The sequence below is a fragment of the Triturus cristatus genome, chromosome 5_2, assembly GCF_964204655.1.
Source record: "Triturus cristatus chromosome 5_2, aTriCri1.1, whole genome shotgun sequence".
Classification (NCBI taxonomy): domain Eukaryota; kingdom Metazoa; phylum Chordata; class Amphibia; order Caudata; family Salamandridae; genus Triturus; species Triturus cristatus.
Window position 1 is genome coordinate 762,045,870 of NC_140588.1, and position 14,235 is coordinate 762,060,104.

At 47.9% G+C, this 14,235-nt stretch overlaps 1 protein-coding gene across 3 annotated transcripts in view; it reads right to left on the reverse strand.

Annotated features, from left to right (window-relative positions):
• Positions 1–14,235, reverse strand: part of LOC146829237 (sodium- and chloride-dependent neutral and basic amino acid transporter B(0+)-like) — a 561,372-nt gene that overhangs the window by 180,345 nt on the left and 366,792 nt on the right. The gene's annotated exons all lie outside the window — the stretch shown is intronic.

The window sequence follows — 14,235 nt, forward strand, 5'->3', positions numbered from 1 at the left end:
CAGTTCAATACCTTACTATACAGTATGCCCCTATATTATGGCTATTTGTATTAGCCTTGCCCATCTGGCAAATTCAGCTGCCTAGCGCCAACACAGGCACTCTTGCACCATAGTGCAAGGGTGCCTGCGTTGAGGGAATGATTGTTTATGTGCAGAAAGGTGGCCCTTCCTGCACATAAACAACCACAAATGGCGATTTTAAACGCCTTTGTGCGCTGCATTGTGAAGCACACACAGTACATGCTGACCGTTTGTGTTGCAGATTACTGTACAGAGCAATGCTCATCCTCGAACACTTAATGAAGTGATTGGCCATGTTGACACTTCAAATACTTTGCTTTGGTGGACCACTGGAGGAGCGATTGCCCCCGTGTGCTTTCCACATTCCCGATACGATCTCAACGGACCAGACTACATCAACTGTTATAAGTCACCTATGCAGTTTCCCTAGGGTCATTCAACATAAGAAACTGCCGTCCTGAAGATGGTCTAGCAGATGCCTTCACTACATAGACATAAACGTCAACAATTGCACCCATTTTCTTTGGGATTTTTCTCACTAAAGGATTTGTTTTCGGTATAATCAGTTACAATTTCCTTTTGTATATATTGTTTGGAATGGGTGACCAGATTAGTGACAGTGAGATAACTGCAGCAACAAAAAACTTCTAAAACTCGGTCACTGTCTGTTTATATATGTTTATATTTGTAGTATTTCTTGTATCCTTTAATATTGTTTCAACATAAATTCGTGTTTCAAGAAGTATACACCTGTCTGTGTTTTTTGGTTCTTTACAATTTTTTGTAGATCTGTTCATGTTGAAATAAGTAATTAAGCTTTCGAAATAATTCAATGTAAGCTACTGTTTAGAACTTATTACTGATGATTCCTAAAAACATGAAAATATGTAGAGGAAAGAATTCCTTGTAGGCACGTTGAACTGTTGATACACTAATTACCCAAGCCTCCAAGGGTGTATTGGGTTCCCCACTCCTCCTTTCACTTTTAGAAAGTAGGCATTTTCATATTTAACCATTCGGTGTGTCTCTGCTGTTTTGTGTATTGACTATCTGGTTTTGGAGTAACTGGGGCAGGGGATGTGCATTCACTGTAGATAGCCACAAGGGGGGTTGAGGGGTGTCATGCCTTTCCTGGGTGACTCTTAGTTGGGCTGAATAGACCTTGACTGCTTTTAGAGTGGTGGGAGGAGTTTTACTAGCACCTGAATAGGCAGTGTTTTCTCTGCACAAGGCTGTCGACACCTCCTGTAGCTTTGCTGCACCAGAGAGTACAGAACTGGTTTGGACTGGGCTCAGAGACCCTTGCCACAAAGAGAACAAAGAGAGAATGGGGTATAAGTATTGGACCTTAAACCTCAGAGAATTAGATCACTTCTATACTCAAGAGGAATCAGCACCCAGGAGAAAAGCTGGAGAGCTGTAAGGAGAAGTACTGCCCCTTTGCTGTGTGTGCTTTGCTGGGTTGTCCTGCAGTTGCTGCTTCTGCCAAAGAGAGGAACTTTGCTGTGAACCTGCTTGAATAAGACTCTCCAAAGGCCTGTGTGTGCTTGTTTCCTGTGCTGAAGACTCAGGGACACAAAGAATTCACCTACAACCCACTGACCAGCACATGGAGTCCTCTGTGGACTCCTGTGTTCAGAAGGGGGCCAATTCCAGTTCTTGGGCCCTGAGAATTGTGTGGTTGGTGCTGCAGAGCAAGAAAAACAACTCAGATGGCATCAGCGACACCGCCAGTGACGCTGCGACCTGCACCGAGGCTGGTGGCACAGCTCGTGAAGTGCAGGACGCACTGCCCTGCCTGCATTGTAGCTCTGACGCTCTTCGACGCCTGCCATTGCCTGCAGTTATCGGCTTTCCTGATGCCAGCACTCCCACCAATGTCATCAGCAGCAGTGCCTGCCTCCCATTTTTACAGAGTCAATAACCAATGAGGATGACTTCACAAACTCTTTGACTTCACATTGCCTTATGGGAACCTACGCCTCATTGCTCATGCCCCCTAACTTCCCCTGTCCTGAACTCGACGCATCACCTCCTCACGGACACGACACCTCGCCTTCCCAGTGAAAACCATCAAACCAGCCTCGACCGATGCCTCACTTTACCTCCACGATGACGTGTATTATCCATAGACTTCATTTCCAAGGTACTGTTGTTTGGGGCACAGTGTGACTCCGTGCCCGACGCTGCGCACCTCACAGTCAGTGCGTACTCTCGATTTTTGTCTGTTACGATGGCGTGATAGCTCTAGGTGGAGCTATTTGTTTCTACAAGTGCTATTTTTGCAAGTAACCATTTCAAAGTGATATTTTGATACATGGATGTTGGATTTTTGTCATTTTGGTCTTGTTTGGTTTGGATAAAGGTACTTTATTTTTCTAAACTGGTGTGGTGTCCATTTGTGGTGTTTTCACTGTGTTACTGTGTGTTTGGAGTACATATACTTTACACATTGCCTTTGGGATGTCTGTCTGCTTGCGCCAAGCTACCAAGGGGATGAGCAGGGGTTATCTAAAGTCTGTAACTCCCTTACCCTGACTAGAAGCAAGAGTCTCTACTTGGAAATAGGTGCATATCTCTGCCAAATAGAGACCCCCACTTCTGACATAGCTTGAGAGTGTGCCTTATTTGCAAGGCTGCGTTAAGCCACATAAAGTGGCTTAACGCAGTAAGGCGAAGCCCCTATCACCACGGGAACGTCAGTAAAAGTGACACGCTTGTGGCGATAGAGGCTTGTAAATAGGCCCCTATATCGGGGGGGCGGTACGGTTCGTGGTTGGGGTTTGGGCGATCTAGGTTGTGTGCGGCAGCTTCAAAAAAATAATAAGAAATAATTTAAACTTACCTTGCCGCTGTGCCGCCAGATCCCATTTCTTCTATCCTGCTCGCCTGTGTCCGACTGCAATCAATCAATGAGGCATTTGTTAAGTGCAACTACTCACCGGTAAAGGTCTCAAGGCACTAGGGGTAGGGTGGGTGCAGGTTCCGGTCCATCTAGGAGAGGGTCTGTCGAAGAGCCAGGTTTTGAGGTTTCTTGCGAAGATGGGGAGCGATGTTGTCTGTCTGAGGTGGAGCGGAAGGGTGTTCCAGGCTCTGGCTGCGAGGAAGGAGAAGGAGCGGCATCCCGATCTGGTCTTTCTGGTGTGGGGGACCACGGCGTAAGACAGCTGGGCTCACCGTAGGGTCCTTTGGGGTGCGTGGAATTTGAGTTGGCTTTTCAGGTATGCTGGTCCGGTGTCGTGGAGGGCCTTGTGTGCATGGGTGAATATCTTGAAGGGGATTCTAGTCTCGACGGGGAGCCAGTGGAGTGTGCGCAGGTGCTGGGAGATGTGGCAGTGTTTTGGCAGGTGGAGGACCAGTCTTGCGGTGGCGTTCTGGATGTTCTGTAGCTTGCGGGTGAGGTTTTTGTTTATTCCGGCGTAGAGTACGTTGCCATAGTCGAGTCTGCTGGTGACCAGGGCGTGAGTGACAGTCTTTCTGTGTTCAAGTGGGATCCATTTGCAGGTCTTACGAAGGAGGTGGAGGGTGTGGAAGCAGGAAGATGAGATGGAGTTGATCTGGCGGTCTATTTTGAGCTCCGAATCCAGGATGATTCCAAAGTTGCGTGCGTGGTCCGTGGGGGTTGGCTGGGTTCCGAGGGCGGGCGGACACCAGGTTTTGCTCCAGGCGTCGGGGTTTGGGCCCATGATGAGGACTTCTGTTTTGTTGGTGTTTAGTTCTATGTGTGTAAATGACCGAGAGAGACCCCTTATCTATTTCAAGGGAATGGGGTACTTATCACACTTCAGGAGATACTATCCCTATACTGGGACACGATGGTACAGTACTACTTTAACACAACAATCAATTATATTAAAAAAAGTCACAAAATATTCATTGCATTTATTATATAAAAATGTGCATATATTTCATTAAAATCAATTATACATTTGCATGGATATTTAAAAACACAAAAAACACACCATTTGAAGATATACAAATATTAACTCAAGTACATTCAACAACCTGTTATGAGCCCGCATAACAGAAAACAACAGAAGACAGTGCACTTTGTCATGTATTACACATCCTAGTGGGTCATAAATGTATGACCGTGGTTAGTGATATATTGGTACAATTATATCTACTAAGGATAAACCACGGTTCTCCCTCGGATTGTGTTATTCAGAGGCGTCGACGCGTTTCGATGGTATTTCTTATAAGGCCATCTTTATCAAGACAAGTCATAGGCTACAGGTCCTCATCTATTGTACTGGGACCTGAATGTCTCTATTCCAATTTCTCGAGCTATGCTCCGTGTTCTCTTATTAGGTCACGTTGTGGAGCGCTGTATGTTCTTGTTTATTTATGTTAAATGTTTTCAGGACGATTTTCCTGATAAATATATTCATCAAGGTGACGGGGGTCTGTAATGTCTCTCCCTCAATGCTCGTCACCTTTTGGCCTCGGTATTGCCTCGGTATTGTCGGCTTTGAATGCGGAAGTGCTCCTATCACATCTCCCCTGATGTGATAGGAGCACTTCCGCATTCGAAGCCTGAAAACATTTTACATAAATAAACAAGAACATACAGCGCTCCACAACGTGACCTAATAAGAGAACACGGAGCATAGCTCGAGAAATTGGAATAGAGACATTCAGGTCCCAGTACAATAGATGAGGACCTGTAGCCTATGACTTGTCTTGATAAAGATGGCCTTATAAGAAATACCATCGAAACGCGTTGACGCCTCTGAATAACACAATCCGAGGGAGAACCATGGTTTATCCTTAGTAGATATAATTGTACCAATATATCACTAACCACGGTCATACATTTATGACCCACTAGGATGTGTAATACATGACAAAGTGCACTGTCTTCTGTTGTTTTCTGTTATGCGGGCCCATAACAGGTTGTTGAATGTACTTGAGTTAATATTTGTATATCTTCAAATGGTGTGTTTTTTGTGTTTTTAAATATCCATGCAAATGTATAATTGATTTTAATGAAATATATGCACATTTTTATATAATAAATGCAATGAATATTTTGTGACTTTTTTTAATATAATTGATTGTTGTGTTAAAGTAGTACTGTACCATCGTGTCCCAGTATAGGGATAGTATCTCCTGAGGTGTTTAGTTCTAGGCAGCTGTTTTTCATCCATTTAGCGACGGCTTCCATGCCTTCTCGAAAGTTGTGTCTGGCAGTGTTGGGTTTGTTGGATAGGCAGAAGATGAGTTGGGCGTCGTCTGCGTATGACACAATGTTGAGTCTGTAGGTTCTGAGTATGGGGGCGAGTGGAACCATGTAGACGTTGAAGAGCGTTGGGCAGAGGGAGGAGCCCTGGTGAACTCCGCAGGTGGTAGGTGTAGGGTCCGAGAGGAAAGGGGGAGTCCGACCCGCTGAGCCCTGCCGAAGAGGAAGGAGCGAATCCAGTCGAGGGCCTTGTCCTAGATTCCTGCATCGTGGAGTCTGTGTATTAGGATGCGGTGAGAGACTGTGTCGAACGCCACTGAGAGGTCGAGGAGGATGAGGGCTACTGTTTCTCTTTTGTCCAGTAGGGTGCGGATGTTGTCTGTTGCAGCGAGGAGGGTGGTTTCCGTACTGTGGTTTTTTCTGAAACCGGATTGGGAGGAGTCGATGATGTGCTCCTCGATGAATGTGGCGAGTTGTCTGTTGATGGCTTTCTCGATTACTTTCGCTGGGAACAGGAGCAAGGAGATGGGTCTGTAGTTAGTGAGGTTGGTGGGGTCCGCCGAGGGTTTCTTAAGGAGGGGGCTGACCTTGGCGTGTTTCCAGTCATCGGGGAACGAGGCGGTTGCCAGGGGGCGGTTGCCAGGGAGCAGTTGATGTTGTGGCGCAGCATGGGTGCGATGGTGTCGGCAGCTCTGTTGAAGATGTGGTGGGGGCAGGGGTCCGTGGGGGCCCCTGAGTGGATTGACTTCATTGTCTTCAGTGTGTCTTCGGTGGTGAGGGCTGTCCAGTCCATCGCTAGTTTCCGAGTGTCGGGGGTGGTTGGTGAGGGTTCAGTGTGTTGGTTGTCTTTGTCGAAGTTGTCATAGATGCTCTTGATTTTGTGGTGGAAAAAGATGCTCAGTTTATCGCAGAGGTCTTGTGAGGGAGGGATTTCAGTAGACTCGCTGGTGGGTTGGGCGAACTCCTTGATTATGTTGAAGAGTTCTTTGCTGTTGTGCACGTGGGTGGAGAGTCTGTCTTCATTCGCTTTTTTCTTTGTTTCTCTGATGAGTTGGGGGTGGGCGTTGATGGTGGCTCTGAAGTTGTTGCGGGCTTCTGTGGAATTGGTGTTCGAATGTTCGGTGGTAAACCATCAGGCTTTCTTGGCGCGGGAATTGTTGTTTTTCTAGAGGGAGGCAACGTTGTTGGGGCTGTCCGAGATCCATCTATGCAGGGTTCGGGCTGCGGTGTTGGGGTCGTCGTTTTCCGCGATGGTTGGGGTGGAATTGTTGAGTGAGGAGGTGAGCTGGTCGTCGGTGATTTTGGTCCAGTTTATTCGTGGGAGCAGGATCGTAGCGTTGGCGGCACGGAGCTCCAGGGTTCCTGGCGCTGGTCGCGTTTGGGTCGCAGACGGGCTTGCCTTTGGTGTGCCTTTGGCCGCCATTAAGTAAGTAAGGGAGGGCTGGACAGCTGGGAAGGGGGAGCAGGGAGGGAAGTTGGAATTGTTACACTGGTCATGCTGGGGGAGGGGCCGGGGGGCAGGAGGAATAAAGGGGGAAAACATAGAAACAAGCAGAAATGCAGGAAAGTGCAGAAAGCAGAAAAAGTGCAGAAAAAAAGATTGAGTAAAGAGGGTGAAAACGAGTGAAAAACGAGTGAAAAACAGAGCGGAAAGTGGAGCGAGAAAAGGGTGACAGAGGTCCACTGGACCACCAGGGATGAGGCGCAGGTGAACCTGTGGGTGGAGGAGGGCCTCGAACACCCACACTAGAGAGTGCAGGGGCTGCGGGAGGCCTCACTCAATGGTGGAGCTGCAAGGGTGGGAGAGCAATTTCACTGACAAAGAGCTAGTGGTCTGCACGTCAGAACAGGAAGCAGGCATCCAGACTCCCACTCCTAAGCCAATCACAATGAAGCGTTGTGACTGGTCTGAGCGCCGTGACACAGAGCTCAGCCAGGGGCTGGGTGGGGTGGGCATGTTCTCCATGCTGGCTGCAATGCAGCTTGCATGGAGAACAGGGAAGTTTGCATGACTGGTTTGGGAGACCCGAGAGGGCTGACCAAACAGTTACTGTGCACTCAGGAGTGGGCAAACCACTTCTCCCCTGCTCCATAAGCAGAGCAGCCCCACCTGCCGGCAAAAGAAAAACATTAAATGGTAATAACTCAAAGTTATTACCATTTTACGTTTTTGCTTCTTGCACTGAGAGAAAGCAATGGGGCGACGCTTCCCCGCCATATCGGAGGAGCCGCAATTGCTTCCCTATATGCTGTGTTATATACTTTATATCAGAGTGTTTGTCAAAAAACCTTTAATACCATGGACCCCATAATCAACCAGATATAAGCCTTCTCCTCCTGACATCAGTGGTGGCTCCTCTGCTATGGTGGGGGAGCATTGCACCACTGCTTTCTCGCAGTTCTAGAAGCAAAAGCATTAAATTATAATAACTTTTATTTATTACCATTTTATGTTTTTTTTTGCCAGCGTGAGGGTGGGCGAGGGTGCTCTGCTTACGGCGCAGGGCAGGTGAAGTTGTGGTTTGCCTACTACTGAGTGCGCAATGTCTGTTTGGTCGGCCCACTCGGGCTGCCCAAACCAGTGATGCACACTCCCCTCTTCTCCATGCAGCCTGCATGGAGAACATGCTCACTATGGCACTCAGACCAATCACAATGCTCTATTGGAGCATTGTGATTGGCTTAGGGGTGGGTGCCTGGTTGCCTGCTTCCTGTTCTGACCTGGATTCGGACACAGGCGAGCAGGAAAGAAGACGCAGGACTCAGCAGCAGGTAGCAAAGTAAGTTTTATTTTTTTCTTAATATTGTTTTGATGTAGCCGCACCCACCCCTGCGTGCCCGCCCCCCCCACCCACGAGTCGTGCCAGCCGCTTCTGCCTGACATACCTGATTACCATACACAAGCCTTTATGGGTGTCTTGAACTAGGATTTACAGACAATTGTCCATACAAAGACCATCCAGCCTGCCATAATGCCATGACGTATTTACAGAATCGAATGGCTAAGAAGGATCGTATTAAGACAGATCGAATTGTGCTCCATATAATGAGATACTCCAGATTTTTACCCGTTTTATCTTACGATATTTAATGCTCTACATTGATTAATAGTTTGGTGGCCATGGTGAACAGCTTGCTTGATTTATTAAATGATAGCATTGTTTGTAGTCATCTTGTGTTACCTATAGGAGTGCTAGTCTGTGGGAAGCCTGGCTGAAATATTTTTGCTGCCTTACCAAGGGCCACTATCTAACCAACCAATGAATATATGATATTTCATTTTTCACTGTTAAGAAAATTATCTGTATACAGCAAAGGCCCTTTTTATATCAGCAGCTTGCCATAACAGCAGGACTTCTAGAGGAGATGCCAGTAGCTTCTCTGGTGTAAAGAGGGTTACATCAATACAGCACTTTTTTTCAAATATAATCTTTATTAAATTTACCAGAGCGTGCAATTCAAGATCAGCACAATCTTTTTGCCATGTATATTTTTCTTGAGAAACACAAACGGTTCTCCCAACTCCCCCCAGTCCCCATTTGCTCTTGTCAGCACTCAAACATTTGGGCTTGACTGTGCCAATGGTGGCATCAATCATCGCACTATCTGATTGTAGCCGATTGTTTCGTGTGGGTGATCCTGATTCTCAGATATCACACACGTTTTGTCTCCCAGGGCAGGCACTGCGCTGGCAGCACATCCGGTGGGACCACTGTCAGCTGCCTGAGGGGAAGAGTTTAGATGTGGTATGATTGACATGGAGTTCAGAGGCTTCCCCAAACTCGTGCACTGCCTGCAGCAGTATGGGCATCGCGTATTCTGGCTGACGCGTATAACAAGAGCGTCATTGGCATAGAGAGATATCACAAGACATGTCTCCTCTACAATGACTCCCCAGGGCCATGCACCCAACAGAGTGTGCAAGCCATTGTCTCCATTACCAATGCGCAGAGTAACAGTGACAGTGGGCATCCCTGTTGTGTGCCTCTATGGAGGGTAAAACTCTCCGAAACCATCTCCCCAGTTCCCACCCTTGCCCTGGGCTCTGTATAGAAAAGTTTCACCAAATGTATGTAGTGAGCCCTTATGCATGCTTTTTCGAGAACAAGCCAAAGGTAACTCCAGTCAAATGCCTGTTCAATATCTAGGAATGCCAGGGCATATGTGTTGTCCGTCAGGTGTGGGGCTTCGTATACATGGGAGAGACACCGTAGATTACAGAGAATATTCAGTTTCGGGATGTACCCGGACTAGTCCATATATATCAGTGTTGGAAGACGACCCAGGAGGGGAGCAGCTAGCACCTTACTAAGTATCTTTACATCCGTAGTCAACATGGAGAATGTGGGTAGAAGAAGGAGGTCTCAGTCGAGCCTTTACCTGGTGTAGAATCATAACCACTATTGCAGCCCGCATTGTATCTGGGAGTCTCCCCTTTTTCAGGGCTTGGTTATATACCGCTAACAGTTTGTCCGCAAGAGTGCCCACATTTCTTTGGTAAAATTCAGCTGGTAGCCATTCCCCTCCAGGGGCTTTTGACGATGATTTTAGGCCGCGTATGGCATCCAAAATCTCCTCTATGGATAAGGGTCCCTACAGAGCTTCATGGTCTTCCTCCACAAGCCTCGGCATCTTCATCCCTGTCAAATACTGTCGCCTCTCTCTTCACTTCAACACTTGTCTGGGCCATGTATATTTTATGTAAATGGGACATGAACGCAGTATAGATATTGGTGCCATCCTTTACCGACAGTAGTGGAGTGTGGTGGATTTGTTGTTTAACCAGTTGGGCAAGCAATGCCCCTGCCTTATCCTACCACAAAGAGCCTCTGACAGGGGTTCTAATGGACAAACTTCTCCAATCGCTTAGGAGTTCCCTCTTTCCCTGCTGCCATTCTGAAAGCTTATCTTTTTACCTGGCAGCTACCTCTCCAGTTTGTGCAGTCTGTCCTCATGTCTGTCTAAGCTCTGCTCCAGTTGTTTCTTAAACCCCTAGGTTGTCTTCAGCCACTCCCCATAAAGCACCACCCTAATGGCATCCCAGTCAACTGCCCTGCTCCCCAGCATGCCCCAATTTTCCTTGAAGTAGTGAGTCAGCATCTCATCCACCATTGCTGCAAACATTGGGTCTGAGAGGGCCTCCACTCGGAGCCTCCAAAGGAGGATTGACAGTTGCTTGCGCTCCAGTTCGAATCCCATCCGCAGTGGAGAGTGACCAGGAAGGTACCCAGCCAAGCACGTTACCTCTCACACTCCCTTCGCAAGGGCAACAGGGATAAAGCAGTAGTTCAGCCTGCAACAGGTCCTGGCAGATGGTGTATAACATGAGCATGCCCTCTCTCTAGGGTGTCTCTCTCTCTCTCCTGATGCCCACCAACCCCAGTCCCCTCAGGGTGTCCTGCAGGCCCCCAGTCATTGCCGGTGGGGTGTTAAGTCTGAGGTCCTCGATATATAGCACCATTCATGACACAGTTGAAGTAGGAGGTTGGCAGACAGAAAATCAGTCGTAGCAGGTGCTACTTGTCTGTAGAACTTTGAGCAATCGACATTTGGTGCATGCACACTCACCAGACACAAATCTCCCCCATCCAATGCCTAAAAAACAATCACATAGATGCCCTCCCCATCACTTTTATGTCCATTATAGCAGGACGGAACCCCAGGGGCTACCCAAATCAGTGCACCCCTCACAAGTCCAGAATAGGAAAGAGAGTAGAGTTGACCACTCCATCTCTTTCACAAATGCAGCACACAGTCCACCCAGGCATGGGTTTACTGTAGAAGGGCGATTGAGACACCATATAATTTCATGTGGGTATCAACCCTACGTCTTTTTTCCAAACGACCCAATCCTCTGACATTCCATGTCAGTAATTTCACTGTATTACCTGCCATCATTCCTTCCATCCCTCATAGCCTCATTCCCGCCACATTCACCCTTATTTCAGCCAGCCAGCCAAGTTAGTCATAGGTGTACCATCAACAGATGCATAGTAATACAAGAACAATTCAGGATTCCCTAAGACAATAAACGAAGTATATCACAAATTTCCCACAACTCATCCCAGAAAGGCCCGAGGTGCTCAAACTTCTTCCCCCAGACTGTAGGCATCACTTCTACCCCCTCTAGCATAATAAGCAAACAATAAGATAAGAATATAGTTTACTGCACACAGGACCCTCATATCAACACTGTCCAATACTATCTTACCAACTCAGAGACGTACAGTACCTTTAATAAGGGGACATAGAGTCAAGGCAGGCGCACATCTGTACTGTTGCTGTCCGACCCTGGATTTTCCCTGCGTGGAAAGAATGATATCTTATGTCGGGCACCACCTTTGTCCATGAGTGTGCCATCGGATCAATCAACAATCTGTCTAGTCTGTCCAGGATTATCTTAACTAGATGATCACCTCATCCGCATGCACATTCGTGCAGACAGTCCCACTGCACTCAGTTGGTTCTGCTTCTGACTTGCTTTGCCTCGGTGGGAAGCCACATCCAATGTGTCCACCCATTCCCTCGTCTCCTCTTGTTAGAACTCTCAGCTTTGCAGGATACATCAAGCTGTATTTCAAATTGAGGTCACAAAGTCATTTTTTAATGTCATGTAGCTCTTGCTTAGGTCCTGGACTTTTTAGGCCGAGCCTTGAGCCAGTACGCAAGGGTTGCTCTGAGGTTGATCTGTGGCAGTTAACTACGTGAGGGAATCCCCTCCCACTCCCCCACCCACTTATTCACTAGCCTGTGGCTTTGTCCTTTCTAAATGCTGCCTTCGGATTGGGTTATAGGCTGCTAGTCCCTCCTTATGACGGCCATGTCTCCTTCCATGGTTACTGGCCCCTTTACTTTATTTTTCCTGAGCACTATTTTGTTCCCGTGCCCCCCGCTGTCCGTACCTTTTCTCCTGCCCCCACTCCTGTTGTTCGTGCCTTAATCGCACCCCTCCCACCCGCACTCCAATTTGCAATGCAATAGGTCTCACGTAAATGCGAGTCCTATTGCATTACAAATGCTTGGTACAGTTAGCATTAATCCGAACGTCTGAATGCGCAATTAAGCACAGGTAAGTGTCCTATTGCACTGGCTGACCTGTTGGTCTCCGGATCATGACTGCTCGCTCTCTGTCCACCCTGGTGTGTGCCTGTCCAACCCTGGCAGCAGCGGGGGAGGGCAGGATGAGCAGGGGCCTCTGAGAATCCTTGCGCTGAAAGGGAAGCACTGGAGAGAGGCAGGCAGGCGCTGCCAGAGTCACACGGAGCGGGTTGCGTGCCTCAGCTGCTGCCTCTCACAGTGCGAGCACGCAGCATGCAGCCCTCCCTCCACAGCGAGGCAGGCAGTGGGGCAGCTGCTCTTCCGCAGCCAGGGAGCCCCAGCCGGCTCTCCCCGGGGGCACAGCTCTGCTGCTCCTCTGCAGTCAATGGCGGCTACTCCAGCCTCCCACGTGTGGGAGCAGGAAGGGACGTGGTATTGCGTGCAGTGTCGTAGCAAGGATTTTACGGGCCCAGTGCAAGCAGGTAAATGGTCACTGCACCCACAGCAAGAGTGGTAGACAAAAGCAATGATTTGGGTGCTGTGAGCCTCTTTCACCCTGGGACCCGGTGCAAGTGCATCTGCTGCACTCATGATACCTACTCCCCTGGTTCTGCGTCCCTATCGAACGATATGTCTTGAGAGCTCTTCTCAGTGCAATGCGATAAACGGAATCCGAGTGGAAAAGTTGTGACTCACCAAAGGTTATTTCCAATTTCATAAGTCCGTATTCATCTCAACCTGCTGGTACTTTGACGTGTTTTGAAAACGACACAGTTGAAGTTAAGCTTGGGGACAGTGATTGCGTTCTTCTATCAGGATGGTCACTTAAGGTACATGGATGGATTTGACCTGATGGGAGGGCAAAGGTGACCTTGGGATGTTTGACATAATCCTAACTGATGGCGATTAGAGAAATATTCACCCATTCTTCTCCGCTGTGTAGGTACTACGCGTGCTTGTATGGCAGGTACGCACTCCATCTATTCATCACAGAGCTCTTTTCAGGCGGAAAGCTTCGCTCATCTCTGCAGCTGCAGTGAAATTTTCACCAGCCGGACACTGCGCGCAGTAATCTTGCAGCATTTAGCAGTGTTAATTGAAACTCAGAATTGTAGTCCGCATTAGACGTGGCTATGGAATATATCAAGATGCAGAGCCGTGGCAACTATTGACTCCAGCTCCAGCCAGCTGCTAGTAAATCAGCCAGAAGGCGCTGCTTCCCCAGAGTTTTAATCACGACCCTTCATTATGTGTCCACATTTCCCCAAAGCTCAGTATTTATGAAATACATGCATGGGTTACTAATTTTCGTATAGGGAGCAGAGCATATAGTTGTACTTCTGAAAGTGCCTCTTTCAGTATTATATTAATCTTTCAGAAAATGCATTATTTCTTTGTTTCGACATTATTATTTCCCCACTTTACATATTACGGTATGATGCGTTAGAGCTATTTGTACAGCATCCATGCTGCCAATGGTGTGGCTTCTCAGCACTATTGGAGGTCTGGGTACCTCCTAAATTGTGGCCCAGATTCACTAACACATTACAAAGGGTTTGCGTAACTGTTCTAACGCAAGCCCCGTGTAAAGAGTTGTGGTAGTATTTACTTTTGCATGGGAAAAGTGGTCAAAGTAATACAAAGTAGTGCTATGCACAACTTTTCATCAACGGTACGTTCCATCGATGGTACCCGCTCTATTGACAGCAGACCGGGGGCGGCTCCTCCATTAGGGCGGAGGAGAGTCGCCCCACTGCTTTCTCGCAGCGCGAGAAGCAGAAACATACAATGGTATTTTAAATACCATTTTATGTTTCTGCTTCTCGCCCTGTGAGAAAGCAGAAGGCAGGGTATGCCTGATTGGGGTTATGCCTGGTTGGGGACGGGTGGGAGTGGGGGATTGGGAGGAGTGGCTTGCACCACTCTGAGTACCTTGACTGTTTGGTCATGCACACTCCACATTTTCTTTTCCTGTCTGTCACTGCCGGGAAAAG